Source organism: Hypanus sabinus, chromosome 4 (assembly GCF_030144855.1).
Source record: "Hypanus sabinus isolate sHypSab1 chromosome 4, sHypSab1.hap1, whole genome shotgun sequence".
NCBI classification, from domain to species: domain Eukaryota; kingdom Metazoa; phylum Chordata; class Chondrichthyes; order Myliobatiformes; family Dasyatidae; genus Hypanus; species Hypanus sabinus.
Genome location: NC_082709.1, coordinates 2,445,600 through 2,462,632, shown reverse-complemented (window position 1 = coordinate 2,462,632; position 17,033 = coordinate 2,445,600). Strand labels below are relative to the sequence as shown.

The following is a 17,033-nucleotide window of genomic DNA, read 5'->3' as shown; positions in this document are numbered from 1 at the left end:
TTACTGGTACTTTGGTTCTTGAAGCAGGCTTCCTTAAAGTTGTCGCTGATTTGTGAGTGATTGTGACGTTGTGAGGTTTGACGGTTGAGCTGTAGTTTCATGTACAACAAAGTCATATGTTTCAATGCGCGTTGAGTAAGGTCTGTGCAACTTTCTCTTCTCAGTAATCATCACTTGATGAAATTCCATGGGTAACTGTTTTGGAACATATTAACTAAGTGCTCCTCTTCCCTGGTCTGAAGGTCAGTGGTGCTACAGTATGTTTGTGCTCTCTTAATTAAGGAGCGAATGCATCAATTGTTCAGCACACCAGCAGGGCACATCTCATGAATTTGCTTTGCTTGTGGTCACCCTTTCATTGTGTGCAGTGAGTATTAAATGCAATTTACTTTTTTAAAAAAAAGTGTTTTGGTAATATTTTTTAAATCAAATTCCTTTGCTTTCAAACACCTTCGATAGCACACCATCTTAAACCAGTAATGACATGCTATCAATATATTCATTTTCTGAACCCTGCACCCCAGTGGGTGGGCACATACAGGTGATTCTGTGTTGCTCATACCACCAAAATATAGAACATTATATTTCCTCACAAAATATGCAATTGCATATGTAACTGCAGTAATAAATGAATGATTATATTTAGAATAATGCATGGTGATTTTAATGAGGTTATTTGTCAATGAAGCCTTTTCATCACTAGAAAATATTGGCAGGCAGCTTCCTTGCCCTACTCTATATTGGGTAGGCCATAATCTCAATGATAAGTGGCTAGTATAGTATTATTGAAGGGTCTTGGTCTCAAACATAAACTTTATATTCCTCTCCATTGATGCTGTTGGCCTGTTGCATTCCTCCAGCATTTTGTGTTACTCGAGGCTTCCCACATCAGCAGAATCTCATATATTTATGGTCCAGGACTCATGCTTTTCCTGTCCGCTTCTCTCTGCATTCGGCCAGTAATTGAAATACCCCTGGCTTGTGGTGATAAATTTAAGAAAATAACAAAGAACCAAAATTTGTTATTCAACAGTTAAATACCTTTACTTAAGATTTTGCAATAATAATAATTGTTGGATAAAGTTTGGAGTACCTATGTCTTTATTGGCGCAAAGAGCATGCTTTATTGCACCTGGGTTTGGACTCGGGATGTAGTGAATCACATGAAGCCTTTACTGTTTGGCTAGTCCTACATCACAGTGTGACTCATGCTTTCCAGGAGCTGGTGAGGCCACATTACTCTCATTACAACTGAGTATACATTCCACTTCAGACTTTAGATGATCTCAGCAATGGGAAGAACATGCACAAAACAGCACACCCCAATGCCTTCACCGTTGTTTTGGGAGATTTTAACCAGGCCAGTCTGAAAAAAAAACAATTACCATCAACTGATCACTTGCAATACTAAAGGAAACAACACACTGGACCATTGCTACACCACCATCAAGAATGTCAACCGTGCTATTCCACACCCTCACTTCGGGAAGTCTGATCACCTGGCTGTACTTCTACTCCCTAAATATAGGCAGAGACTGCAGCACCAGTAGTGAGGACCAAGAAGGTTTGGACAAGGGAAGCACAGGAGTGCCTCCAGGACTGTTTTGAATTAGTGGACTGGACCATATTCAGGGATTCATCTTCGAACCTGGATGAGTATGCTGCAGTTGTTACTGACTTCATTAAAACCTGTGTGGATGTGTGTGTGCCTGCAAAGATTTACTGTACATTCCCAAACCAATAGCAGTGGATGAACCAGGAGGTACGTCGTCTGCTGAAAGCTAGATCTGTGGCATTCAAGTCTGGCAACCCAAACTGTATCAGAAAACCAGGTATGACTTGAAGAAGACGATTTCAAGAGCGAAGAGACAATTTCAAATGAGGTTCGATGTACGACAACTCTGGCAGGGTTTGCAAGACATTACTTCCAACACAGCGAAACCCAATAGCATGACTGGCAGCAATGCTTCACTACCAGATGAACTCAATGGCTTCTATGCCCACTGTGAAAGGGAGAACACAACTACAGCTGTGAAGATATCTGCTGCAACTGATGACCCTGTGATCTCTGTCTCAGAGGCCGGTGTTAGTCTGCCTTTAAAGAGAATGAACCCTCGCAAGGTAGAAAAGTCCCGATGGAGTATCTGGTAAGGCTCTGAAAACCCCTGTGCCAACCAACTGAATTGAATTGACTTTATTTCTTACATCTTTCATATACATGAGTAAAAATCTTTATGTTACGTCTCCGTCTAAATGTGCAATCATAGTAATTTATATGGTGGGAGTATTTAAGGACATTTTCAACCTCTCACTGCTATGGAAAGAAGTTCCTACTTGCTTCAAAAAGGCAACAATTATACCAGTGCCTAAGAATAACATGAGCTGCCTTAATGACTATCACCCAGTAGCACTCACGTCTACAGTAATGAAATGCTTTGAGAGGTTGGTCATAACCCATTGCAATTTGCCTATCACCACAGTAAGTCAATGGCATATGCAATCTCAATGGCTCTTCACACGGCTTTAGACCACCTGGACAACACAAACACCTACGTCAGGATGCTGTTCATCGACTATAGCTCAGCATTTAATACCATCATTCCCACAATCCTGATTAAGAAGTTGCAGAACTTGGGCCTGTGTACCTTCCTCCGCAATTGATTCCTTGACTTCCTAACCAGAAGACTATGATCTGTGCAGATTGGTGATAACATATCCTCCTCGCTGATGATCAACACTGGTGCGCCTCAGGGTTGTGCGCTTAGCCCACTGCTCTACTCTCTATATACACATGACTATGTGGCTAGGCATAGCTCAAATACCATCTATAAATTTGCTGATTATACAACCATTGTTAGTAGAATCTCAGATGGTGATGAGAGAGATATTCCAACTAGTGGAGTGGTGTCACAGCAACAACCTGGCACTCAACGTCAGTAAGACGAAAGAGCTGATTGTGGACTTCAGAAAGGGCAAGACAAAGGAACACATGCTAATCCTTGTAGAGGGATCAGAAGTGGAGAGAGTGAGCAGTTTCAAGTTCCTGGGTGTCAAGATCTCTGAGGATCTAACCTGGTCCCAACAAATCGATGCAGTTATAAAGAAGGCAAGACAGTGGCTATACTTTATTAGGAGTTTGAAGCGATTTGGTATGTCAACAAATACACTCAAAAACTTCTATAATTGTACTGTGGAGAGCATTCTGACAGGCTGTATCACTGTCTGGTATGGAGGGTTACTGCACAGGACCGAAGGAAGCTGCAGAAGCTCCAGGAACTGCTGGATTTCTAACTTTTACCACAATTCAGTTTTCAGGATCTGGGCTCTGCTGGCAAGGTCTAAATGCACTGCCCACTGCTGTGGTAGAAGATGCCTTCTGGATCTTCTGCAGTCCTCCCAGGAATGGTGTTCCTACAATCTTACTGGGTAGGGGCTTCCAATAATATGGTCACAAATGAGAGAAAATCTGCAGGTGCTGGAAATCCAACCAACACGCACAAAATGCTGGAGGAACTCAGCAGGCCAGGCAGCATCTATGGAAAAGAAAACAGCTGCCATTTCGGGCCAAGACTTTTTTAGCAGGACTGGTCTCAGTCTGAAACATCGCTTGTACTCTTTTCCATAGATGCTGCCTGGCCTGCTGAGTTGCTCCAGCATTTTGTGTGGCAATAATATGGTAATTTCTTTCCAAATTAGGAAGGTGTGAAAATGGAAGGGAACCTGCATTTGTGATGCTCCCATGACCCGGCTATTCTTGTCCTCCGTGGTGCTGGGGCTTTTGGTTTGCGAGGTGTTGTCAGAATGGCTTGAGGAGTAACTGCATCTTTAAGATGGTACACATTACGGTCACTCTGTGTGCTAGTAGGGAAGTAGTTTACACTTGCCTGGATGCCACAAGTTGCCAGTGTTACATAGAACTGGTATTTTATTCTCATTACCACCTCAAACTCCAGTTTCTTAAATGTGCCAAACTGATGGTTCAATGGCTTAGAATGCTAACTTCTATAATATCATTTAAAGAGAAGAATTTAGCTCCTATTAATTATCCTCTTCAATACTTTGATCTCACCTTCACCCCATAACCACTGATCACTAAGAAAATGTGAAATACATCTACCACTTTCTATTTTATATATATATGAGAATTTCATTAGTTTACCAATCTCTGGGTAAAGACATTTCTTCTGTTCTCAATTTTCTAAAAGGCATAACCAGAAACCTGAGACAATGATTCCTGCTTCTGCATTCTAGGAGCAGTATTACCTTCCTATATCTGCTTACTCCAGTCCTGTTAGAAATGTATAGAGTTACATGAGATCCCCTCTCAGTCATCTACACTACAGTGAATAGATACCTCATCAACAAATCACTCCACAGATTTCAGTCCTGCCAACCCAGAATCAACCTAGTAAATCTTTTTTGCACTCCCTCAATAGCAGAAACATCCTTCCACATAGAAGAGCAAAACTGCACAACTGGTGAAGGGTTTCAACCTGAAATGTTGACTGTTTTCCCTCAAGGTCAACATAGCATTTACCTGCCTAAAAAGCTGACTGAAGTCAAGTCCCTCTTCTCAGCAAGTGGTGTTTCAGGACACCCAGATCTCACTACAGCTTCCCTTCTTCCATTCAGATCACAATCTGTCTAAACGGTTCATATTTAATCTGAGCATTCATCCATTCAGTCATTGGATTGTGCTCAGATGTAGACTCACCAGAAAGGCTATTTCAGGTGCATTGCTCCTCCACTAGTAATACGAGAAGGCAAGGCACTGAAGACATTCTCTTGTGGCAGAACAGAACTTCATTATTTACTGCAACATCAATATGTCGGTGCAATTGTGGTAACATTTCCCATATTGTTCTGCCTTGCATTTTTAAAGTGTCCTTAAAAGATTTGGCATTTTGACCACATATTTCTATTTATTTTACTTTTGTTTAATAAAAGGATGTTGCTGTGGGTTATAAACCACTGAATACATGTTTTCACCAATGCAATTTAGAAGTTAATTACTTAAATTGCATATGATAATTTGTCAAAGTGATAAATTTGACTACTTAACACAATAAAGTTGCAAAATGCAAAAGAATTTTATAGAAATTTTGATTAAATCCCACATAACCAACTCCCAATGTAATCTAACCCAATGTCCTATACTTACATCAAATATTTCATCCAGTCTAGAAGCTGCACTGATGTCATCAACCACATTTGCATGCCAATTTGATTACATTTCCAAATTTAACATTAAACCAACACACAACCCTGCGATCTAAAGCATGGTGCTGATCAATCTGAGGGTCACAAGATCTGGTATGGCGATAACTGTGTCCTTCCCAGCCAGCCACCCCTCCACCCCCACTTGAACCAGCCTATATTTGAACAATGTTCACCATCTGTTTCAACCCTCGCCTAACCAGAGTCTGTAAACAATTAATTATAAAAAGAACAGAGCCACCTCAGTCAGTCTGATTTCAAACCTCCTCCTTTTGGGAGCAAACAAACATTCCATTTGCATGTGTAAGTTACTGATTTCAAATTAATATAATGTGTAAGCAGCCATATCATGCCATAGGTTAATATCCCCTCACTGCAGACAGCCACAGCTTCTCAATACGCACAGAAGGTCTGATCAAATAACCACACACCCACTGTAGAATTTACATTATGTGGCATGGTAGTGCAGTGGTTAGCACAATGCTTTACAGTACAGGTGGCTGCCGCTGTCCGTGAGGAGTTTATATATGTTCCAGTTTCCTCCCACAGTCTAATGATGTACCAGTTGGTACATTAATTGATCACTGTAAATTGTCCCGTGATTAGGCTGGGGTTAGGTCGGGGGGGGGGGGGGGGTCGCTGGGCGGCACAACTCGATGTACTAGAAGGGCCTGTTCCTTGGTGTGTCCCAAAAAATAAATAATTGCGAACATTTGTACAATTATTAATGAAATTAGCACATCTTCTACATGGGAGCTACCGAGCATCATTCAATACTAATGTTGAACCAAAATTTGCCTGTTCAAGAGCCCAGTCTTAAGCAAAGGATCCTGCACCAACCCAGGTCTGCTGACGATCGCAGAGCCATTTGATTACTGCTAACTCAGTTGGTTAAAGAATTAACAGACAAAGGGAAGGAAACTTTCTTTATAAAGCACATAAGTTAAATATAATTGATATGTTTTAAGCTTTTTTAGTTACATTTCAAAATAATATTTTTAATTTCAATTTTTAAATGAATCTCAGTGACATTAGCCAGTAATGCAGGGGCATGGGTCCACTGGATGTTAAAGGCTTTCAAAGGCATTTGACCTCTGCACGGCTCAGCTCAAGGGACAGCAGAGCAGAATTCACTGTAAAAGGACTAAGTAGTACTAGAAAGCAGGATTCCCGAAAGAATCAGAATGGGGTTTAAAATCACTGCCACGTATCATGAAATTTGTTAACTTAGTGGCAGCAGAACAATGCAGTACATAGAAAGAAAAAATAAATAAATAAGCAAATTAATTATAGTAAGCATCTATGTATACTGAGTAGATTAAAATAGTGCAAAAATAGACATTATATATATATTAACAAAATGTGGGGTAGTGTTCATGGGTTCAAAGTCCATCTAGGGATGGGACGGCACAGGGAGGAAGCTGTTCTCAAATCTGTGGACAGGAGGGCAAATGCATTATTAACATTCATTTCAAGAGGACTAGAATATAAAAGCAAGGATGTAATGCTGAGATTTATAAGACACTGATCAGACCATACTTGAAGTATTGTGAGCAGTTCTGGGCCCCTTTCTAAGAAAGTAAAATCAGATCTCATGGCATTGGGGGCAGGGTTTCAACATGGATAGAAAACTGGTTGGCAGATAGAAAGCAAAGGGTAGCAGTGAATGGGTGTTTCTCGGACTGGCTGGAGGTGACTAGTGGGGTACCACAGGGCTCTGTATTGGGACCACAGCTCTTTACGATTTATGTCAACGATTTAGATGAGGGCATTGAAAACCATATCAGCAAGTTTGCTGACGATACTAAACTGGGTGGCAGTGTGACATGCGAAGAGGACGTTAGGAGAATATAGGGAGACTTGGATAGGCTGGGTGAGTGGGCAGGTACTTGGCAGATGTCATTCAATGTGAATAAATGTGAAGTTATCCACTTTGGAAGCAGGAACAAGAGGGCAGAGTATTGTCTGAACGGTGTAGAGTTAGGTAAGGGAGAAATGCAAAGAGACCTCGGAGTCCTAGTTCATCAGTCAATGAAGGTGAATGAGCAAGTGCAACAGGCAGTGAAGAGGGCAAATGGAATGTTGGCCTTTATTAAAAGGGGAATTGAGTACAAGAGCAAGGATGTCCTTTTGCATTTGTACAGGGCCCTGGTGAGACCACACCTGGAATATTGTGTACAGTTTTGGTCTCCAGGTTTAAGGAAGGACATTCTGACAATTGAGGAAATGCAACGTAGATTCACTAGGTTGATTCCTGGGATGGCAGGGCTGTCTTACGCAGAGAGATTGGAGAGTTTGGGCTTGTACACGCTGGAATTGAGGAGATTGAGAGGGGATCTGATTGAAACGTTTAAGATAATTAAAGGATTTGATAAGATTGAGGCAGGTAATATGTTCCAGATGTTGGGAGAGTCCAGTACCAGAGGGCATGGATTGAGAATAAGAGGTCAGTTATTTAAAACAGAGTTGAGGAAGAGCTTCTTCTCCCAGAGAGTTGTGGAGGTGTGGAATGCACTGCCTCGGAAGACGGTGGAGGCCAATTCTCTGGATGCTTTCAAGAAGGAGCTAGATAGATATCTGATGGATAGGGGAATCAAGGGATATGGGGACAAGGCAGGGACTGGGTATTGATAGTGAATGATCAGCCATGATCTCAGAATGGCGGTGCAGACTCGAGGGGCCGAATGGTCTACTTCTGCACCTATTGTCTATTGTCTAAAGGATATAATGACAATGGAGGGAGTTCAAAGATGCTCATAAAAATTATCCTGGGAATGAAATAGTTAACGTACAAGGAGAACTTGATGGCTCTGGGCCTCTATTCACTGGCATTTAGAAGAATGAGAGGTCATCTCATGGAAACCTAACAAACATTGAAACACCTAGGCTGAGTAGTTGTAGAGAGGATGTTTCTTATAGTGGGGAATCTAGGACTAGAAGGCACAGCCTCAGAATAGGGCAACGTTCCTTTAGAACAGAAATAAGGAGTAATTTCATTAGCCAGAGGGTAGTGAATCCATGGAATTCACCATCAGATCATTGAGTGTATTTAAAGTGGTGGTTGATAGGTTCTTGATTAGTAAGGGTGACAATGGTTATGGGGAGAAGATAAGTGAAGAGGGTTGAGGAGATAATAAATCTGCCATGATAGAGTGGTGGAGCAGATTTGATGGGCTGAATGGCCTAATTCCGCTCCCATGTCTCATGGCCTCATAGCAGATTGAACTTCTACATCCAGACTAGCTAAATGTAGACAAAAAATTGGAACTGGAATTGGATTATCATAGGTATCAAGATACAGTGAAACAGTTGTCTTGAAAACTGTCCATACAGACCATTGAGATAGAACAAGGTTAAACAATAACAGAATGTAGAATAAGGAATAACAGCTGCAGAAAAAGTGCAGTGAAGATAATAAGGTGCAAGCTGGTGATGAGGTAGATTGTCGGGTCAAGTATCTGTCTTATAGTACGAGGAAACTATTCAATAATCTTCTAACAGTGGGGTAGAATCTATCTTGAGTACAGTGGCAAGTCCATTTAGTCTTCTACATCTCCTGCCATATAGGAAGGGAAGGGAGAGAATGGTTTGGGTGGGTAGGATCTTTACGCTGAGGCATTGAGAAGTATAGACAGAGACTATGGTGTGCTGATCTTTGCCATGGGCAAAGCAGTTGCCACACCAAGGTGTGATGACGTCCACACTAGACCGGATAATTTTGATAACACTGGTTTCGCGTAAATGTGATAGGCGTCCACACTCTGTCCACATTAAAATGGATATTTCGGTGAATCTCCTCCTACTGCGTATGTGCAGGACACGTCTACCGAAAACAAGCGACATGTTTGGTGTCGAAACTCATTGTGAAAGTGCACATTTGTGTAGTTACAGACTAGGAAAACTTAAACGACAGGCAGTTGTTGTCTCTCGCGCAGGAGGACTTAACAGTTAAAAAAAAACAAATACTGGAGCGTATGGAGGCAACTGACAGGGTGTTCACGGACAGTATGACCCGACTGATGACGAACATTGAAAAACTGACGAACTCTGTTGCATTAATAAAGCCACTTGTTAAATGTATAAAACATGTCTGCATCCGTGTTATCTTGTATTTCCATTCAATGTTACATTAGGCTGTTATACATCTATTGTCAGAGAAATACTTGCATAAATAGGTAAACCCTTCATACGAGCAAGGACAGAAAACAGGGCAAAGTGAGTATACTTATTTATTCAGTAAGTTATGGGTCAAAGTATTTGGTGAGTACATTTCTAACTCTTCTGGCTTCAGTCTCGTTGCCGTCTGTTCTGAAATTGTTAGCTGTGTTCAAGAAAACAATGAAATGGCACGCTGCCATCACCATCTGTTCCAGCACGTGATGACAGCGTTTTTAGATTTCTCTGGTTACCCCGTCCACACTGCTCTGGCCAAGAGGCGTTTTCAAAATTACACACTCTGGAGAGCGTTTCTGAAAATCTCCGGTTTCGGGGGACGAAAATGCTGTTTTAGTGTGGATGGAGGGTAAAAATGAAGAGAAAAAGCTTCTGTTACAGAATTACCTGGTGTAGTGTGGACGTAGCCTCAATAGGATGTGTTCTATTATGCAGCAATAAAAATTGAAAAGGCAAGAGAATAGACCAGGATTCTAGATGAGCTCACCGGCCAAATGTATCTGGCCAATCAGAGGATGTTTATTGGTGTTAATAAATTGGGTGATAACATGTGTGAATACTTCAGCTTCAGTGGAATGAAGCTAATTGTAGCAGCGTGAGCTGAAGAAGATTTGTTGATAGATAAGTTTGAAGTACAGTTCAATATTGAGTTGACAGACTCATCACCACTAAATGGGATTGACTCAAACATCGTTATGGTACTGTAAACTTCAAGGTTCCTTGGAAGCCCTACAGACAAGTAAAAAAATAGTGCAGCCAATAGGTACAGGGTTCTCTAAAAGGTATTTGCTTGAGACAAGTAAACAAGTCTAAGATCAAAAGAAAAGTGCTGTTGCAAAAACAATCCTGCAGAAACAAATCAGTGAGCGTTTATCACAATGTTCAAATTAATTTGTTAATTGGGATGCAGCCTGGTTTAGGCACTTCTCACCTTCGATTTAACACTAATCTAATCACAGATCAATTTACCATGACTAACTAACCTACCAACTGGTACATCTTTGGACTGTGGGAGGAAAGATCGTTGTTGCAACACCACTCAACCAGCTGGAACTATCTTGCTCCTTTACACCTGCTTGCCAAAATTCTGCCAACAATAGTTGTGTCATTGGCAAATCTATAGATTGTGTTTGAATTGTGCCTATCCACACAGTCATGGGTGTAGGGAGTAGACCAGTGGTCTGAGCAGATATCCTTGAGGTAGCCAGTGTTGACTATCAGCAAGGAGGAGATGTTATTTCTGATTCGCACTGACTGCGATCTCCTGGTGAGGAAGTCAAGGATCCCATTGCAGAGGGAGGTTTCAGAAGCCCAGGTTTTAAAGCTTTTTGATTAGTACTGCGAGTACGATTGTGTTGAACACTGAGCTTTAATCAATAAACAGCAGCCTGGTGCAGCTATTGTTATTGTCCAGGTGATCCAAGGCTGAGTAGAGAGCCAATGAGATTGCATCCACTGCAGACCTATTGTGGCAATAGGCAAATTGTAACAGATCCAGGTTTTCTTGGGCACTGATATTATTGTTGCCCTTTTGAAGCAGTTGGGAACCTCCGACTGCAGCAGTGAGAGATTGAGGATGTCCTTGAATGCTCCTGCCAGTTGGTTGGCACAGGTTTTCAGAGCCCTACTAGGTAGACCATCCAAATCTGACACCTTATGAGGGCTCACCCTCTTGGAAGATGTTCTAATTTTGGCCTCAGGCAGAGATTATGGGGTCAGCAGATGTGGCAGAGATTTACACAGGTGTAGTTTTATTCACTCTTTCAATGCGAATATAAAAGGCATTGAACTCATCTGGGAGTGAAGCATCAAGCCATTCATGATATTAATTTGATTTTTGTAGAGAGTAACAGCCTGTAAACTCTGCAGAGCTGGTGTGCATCTGATTCCAGCTCTAACTTAAATTGAAATTGTTGTCTTCCTTACATTCATAAGATCATTAGACAGGGGAGTGGAATTAGGCCATTTGACCCATCTAACTGTTCTACCATTCCATATAGCTGATTTATTATCCCTCTCACCCCCATTCTCCTGCTTTCTCCCCATAACCTTTGACACACAGATTAATCAAGAACCTATCAACCGTCACTTTAAATATACCCAATGACTTGGCCTCCACAGCCATCTACGACAAAGAATTCTTTAGATTTACTACTCTCTGTACCTGGTTGTGCCTGGACGTCTTGTGGAGATCTGGACATCAAATGGTGGCAGAAGATGACATCCATTTATAAAATTCAGGAATCCAATCAGAAGTATGTAAAGAACTGCTTCATTATCACTTCACTAATGTTTCAAAACACCTGTCATTTTGTTCATAACAGTTACACATCCAAGAGCTTAAAAAGTAAACCCAGATCATTCCTTGTCTCTCGTTTTTCCATCAACTGCCCATTTAGATGCTGAAACTAATATGATCACATCACAGTTTCTTCAAGACAAGAATACAGTATATCCATAATGTTTAGTGCTTCTGACAGAATGGAGAAGTATCAAGTCTGTAGAATTAGCTTGCCCAATGTTGCTGTCATTCTTGTCCAATGTTTGACAATATTGCTGTTGGCATCACTCCTCAACTTGATGTTGAATACTACGTTGAATAATAGCTTCACCTGCACTGTCTTCCCTTCAACAGCATGGAATATCCAAAGTACCATTTGTTTCTGTGTAAATGGAGAAAAATATATACCCACTATTTGCATTATGTGCCTGAATTTGAAAGGCTGAATCGGTATTGACTAAATATTTTATGGTTCACAACCTGAGACTTCACCCTTATTAGCACACTACAGCAACTTTGACTGTTCTAATTTGTCACTCTTATGGAATCTTTGTTTTTTTTTACTCATGAAAGGTCCTATCAAAAACATTAATCGCAGCTTATCAGATTTTAATGAATTTATTTTGTATTTCCAGTAATTTTGTTTGAAACTCAATTTTCATAATGTAGGTTAGCATCTTAACAGGTTAAGACACAAATACTGGGGAAAGTAAAGAATTTCTTTTAATTTAGGGGAGTATTGAATATTTTTATTTTTCTTCATCTTGATATAAATACACTAAAGTAAACAAAATTCTATGTACTATTAATAGTCGAAGTTCACAAAAAATTATAATGCTTTATCAATGTTAAAGAGTGAATTTAAAGGCTTAGTTATGTAAATGTGCTTGATGTTGGAAAGATTTATTAAACTGTCAAGTCAGTATTTGAGCAAACACAATTAACATGAAAGGATGATTAACAAAAAGGTTATCTGCTGATTTACTTGAAACACATAAATTTAATAGTTCCTGTCATTATATGACAGATTTTAACTCTGTATGGATCTTTCTTGCAGAATAAGCCACCTGAACCCACCATAACCAGCCTCGGTTACACATTAATACCTCTATTGTGTGCCAGAAATTAAATTGGGCTAATAGTAACAACAAAAAATTGCTGTAGTCATAAATCATTGCTGGTTAGCACAAGAGGGGAGTCCACGCTTTTGGGATGTCATAGTCATTCGGCAGAGGCTTAGTGGCAAAGGTTGCAGGTGTGAAGGGAATGAGCACATTGATCATTCTGATTGATTCCACAGTTGGGAAGAGGATAAGAAAAGCCCATAGGCATAGCCTGAATCCAAAACCATGGTAATCTCTTGCCACTCAACAGTAACGTCCATAAATATGCCTCCTTGCACACACTCAACAATTCAAGAGCAGCTTTTTCCCTCTATCAGATTTCTGAATGGACATTGAACCCATGTACACTACCTTACTACTTTTTTTGTACTTATTTAGTTCAACTATATTTATATAACTATATATATTTACTGTAATTCAGTTTTTATTATATATTGCAATGAACTGCTGCCGCATAAAAACAGATCTCAAGACATAAGCTGATGATATTAAATATGATTCTGATTTTGGAATGCAGTTACTGATTTCACCCATTTCCAGAAAAATGTAAAATGGTTATCTTTGTGCATTAAATAATAAATCCTCTAACACTGAACTAATTACTGAAATGTCATGACTTCCCAGGATTTCAATAATTTCACTTTCCAATGCAAAATTGCTTCTGTCCATGGTTTTGGTGAACACATACCACACTGGACATAGAAATACAAAAAACATTTCTATTTCATTCAAACATTAACAATGACCCCAAAATTGCCTACTCATGGAGAACTATTCCTACTTAAATGTGCTAAGTTTGAATTTACTTTTTCAAGAAATTCATCAGTAACTCCCCCCACCACCACACAATAAAGAACCAGACCAGTTCTCCAGGTTGAAATACTTGCACAGAAACATGACATTAGGGGAAATGGCAATGACATTAGGTCAAACCTTATCCATAATACAACAGACAGAAGTTTCAATCCTTGGCTTAGCCTGTTGTCAAATCTCTCATTATTCAAAGTATTCCAAAATTATAAAGATTAAATTACATTGTTAAACAAAGTCATGTATTTAACAACACTTAAAAATGATTTAAAATATGCAACTAAATTAAATTGACTTAAGAAAATTTAAGAAAGCAAGAATTAAGAAAGTATAAAAGTGAATGGAACTATTGGTCCTGTGCAGTGGTCCCCAACCATCAGGCCGCAGACCGGTAATGGGCCGCAAAGCTTGTGCTACCGGGCTGCGAGGAAACAATATGATTTGGCGACATGAAACAATATGAGTCAGCTGCACCTTTCCTCATTCCCTGTCATGCCCACTGTTGAACTTGAACGCACACGAGGTCATCAGTTCATCATTAACCTACAACTACTCAATGAGTAAAAATCAAATATCGCTTGAGAGTTTCTTCAGAAGAGGTGGTAGGGGACACAAACAGCCTAACGATGATGATAACACAGAGACAGCTGAGGCTGAGACTGCAAAAAAAAAGAAAGCTTCCTTCAACAGAAAATATGATGAGTCGCGCATAAAATTTGGCTTGAATGTGACTGGAGACTCACACGCTCCAAGCCCCCTTGTGTGTGATATGTGTTGACAAGCTGTCTATTGAGGCAATGGAGCCCTCAAAACTGCTTTGGCACCTTGAGTCCAAACATCATGAACTTAAAGACAAACCTGCTGAGTCTTCTGAGTGGAAAAAGCGTGAGTAAGTGCTGAGAGCCGCCACCTCCACAAATGCTGCTGCTCTGACAGTGTCGTACTCAGTGGCCAGCCGTATCGCTGAGGCTGAGAAGCCTTTCACTGTTGGTGAAGAATTGATTCTGCCTGCTGCCAAGGACATGTGCCATGAACTGTTGGGAGAAGCTGCAGCTAACAAGATGGCACAGGTTTCTCTTTCAGTTACCACAGTTTCAAGGAGAATTGATGACATAGCGGAGGACATCGAAGCACAGCTGCTGGAACGGTGTAACGAGTCACCATGGCATGCTATCCAGGTCGACGAGTCTACCGATGTCGACAACAAGCCAATACTGCTGGTTTATGTGCGATGTATATTTCAAGACGATGTGCACGAGGATGTGATGTGTGCACTGCCGCTGCCAACTAACACAACTGGGGCAGAACTTTTCAAGTCTTTGAATGACTACATGTCAGGCAAACAGGACTGGTCATTCTGTGTTGGAATATGCATAGACGGGGCTGCAGCTATGACTGGACGGCTGTCTGGTTTCACTACCGAGTCAAAGAGGTTGCTCCTGAATGCCAGTCTACACACTGTGTCATACACAGGGAAATGCTGGCTAGCCGAAAAATGTCACCTGATCTTAACAGTGCATTGAGTGACATTGTTGAAGTTATCAATCACATCATAGCAAGAGCCCCTAACTCACATCCTTTTGAGCAGCTTTGTAAGGAAATGGATGCAGAGCACAAACGCCTTCTCTTACACACTGAAGTCAGGTGGCTATCAAGGGAGAGAGCCCTGGCCAGGGTTTTTGAGTTTAGGACAGCTGCTACAGAGATTTCTTTCAGGAAAAAAGTCTCCATTGGCAGCACACTTCAGTGACGAGGAGTGGATAGCAAAACTATGTGTGACATAAATCTGTGTGACATTTTCAGCCTGCTCAGTGAACTCAATTTGTCACTTCAGGGGAGAATGAAAACTGTCTTCAAGTTGGCAGATAAAGCATCTGTTTTCAAAGCCAAACTGGAACTGTGGGGACGGCGAGAGGACAGGGGCGTATTTGACATGTCCCCAACATTAGCAGGGATTTTGGGAGAGACTGAGGCTGCACTGTCCTTCTCACAGCTGGTGCGCGCTCACCTATCTTTGCTGTCGACAGAATTCGAATGTTACTTCCCAACCACAAATGACCCAAGACATGCAAAGGAATGGGTCCATGACCCATTTGTGAATGTCCCTGGTGAAGCATTCATGTCAGCGCGGGAAGAAGATCAACTCCTTGAGCTTGCAAATGACGGTGTGTTAAAAATTATTTTTGACATAACATCTCTGCCGGCATTCTGGATCAAAGTCAAGGCTGAATATCCTGAGATAGCCACAAAAGCACTGAAAACGTTGTGTCCATTTTCAACATCATATCTCTGTGAAGTGGGGTTTCCTGAAATGAACGCAACAAAAACTAAATTGCGGAATAGACTGGACATAAGGAACCCCCTTCGAGTATCACTGTCTCCCATCACCCCTCGATGGGCTCGTCTTGTTGCAGGGAAACAAGCCCAGGGCTCCCACTGATTCAGCGATATTGGTGTATTGCAATGATTTTATATGTTCATACAAGGAAAATATCCGCTGTGTTTAATATCCAAACATTATTTAAAATGATTTGATGCTACTGACTTATAAGTGACTTATAATAAGTCAGTGCAGATCCTGTCTAACAAGCCTGATAGAATTCTTTGAAGAGGTGACCAGGCATATAGATGAGGGTAGTGCAGTGGATGTGATCTACATGGATTTTAGTAAGGCATTTGACAAGGTTCCACACGGTAGGCTTGTTCAGAAAGTCAGAAGGCATGGGATCCAGGGAAGTTTGGCCAGGTGGATTCAGAATTGGCTTGCCTGCAGAAAGCAGAGGGTCATGGTGGAGGGAGTACATTCAGATTGGTGGGTTGTGACTAGTGGTCTCCCTCAAGGATCTGTTCTGGGACCTCTCCTTTTCATGATTTTTATCAACGACCTGGATGTGCGGGTAGGAGGGTGGGTTGGCAAGTTTGCAGATGACACAAAGGTTGGCGGTGTTGTGGATAGTGTAGAGGATTGTCGAAGATTGCAGATAGACATTAATAGCATGCAGAAGTGGGCTGAGAAGTGACAGATGGAGTTCAACCCGGAGAAGTGTGAGGTGGTACACTTTGGAAGGACACACTCCAAGGTAGAGTACAAAGTAAATGGCAGGATACTTGGTAATGTGGAGGAGCAGAGGGACCTGGGGGTCATGTCCACAGATCCCTGAAAGTTGCCTCACAGGTAGATAGGGTAGTTAAGAAAGCTTATGGGATGTTAGCTTTCGTAAGTCGAGGGATAGAGTTTAAGAGTCGCGGGGTAATGATGTAGCTCTTGTTATGAATACACCACAGCTCTGAGGGGCTGAAGGGTGTGGGGGAGCCCCCTCCTTTGTGAGAATCACAAGAGCATTATTGGGTTGGGTCAGAGGACCCAGGAAACGAGAGAGAGACATGGCCACTGTCTCCTGGAGACAACGTTTGTGGATTGGGGACTA

At 41.3% G+C, this 17,033-nt stretch overlaps 1 protein-coding gene across 14 annotated transcripts in view; it reads right to left on the bottom strand.

The window, feature by feature from the left end:
• nckap5l (NCK-associated protein 5-like) overlaps positions 1–17,033 on the bottom strand; it is a 954,759-nt gene that overhangs the window by 512,321 nt on the left and 425,405 nt on the right. The window contains exon 1 of one of the 14 annotated variants that reach the window (XM_059966287.1): positions 5,162–5,305. The exons of the other annotated variants lie outside the window; for them this stretch is intronic. The gene's annotated coding sequence lies outside the window, so the exon portion shown is untranslated. Of the gene's footprint in view, positions 1–5,161; positions 5,306–17,033 lie in introns of those variants that run through there. 14 annotated transcript variants of the gene reach the window in all.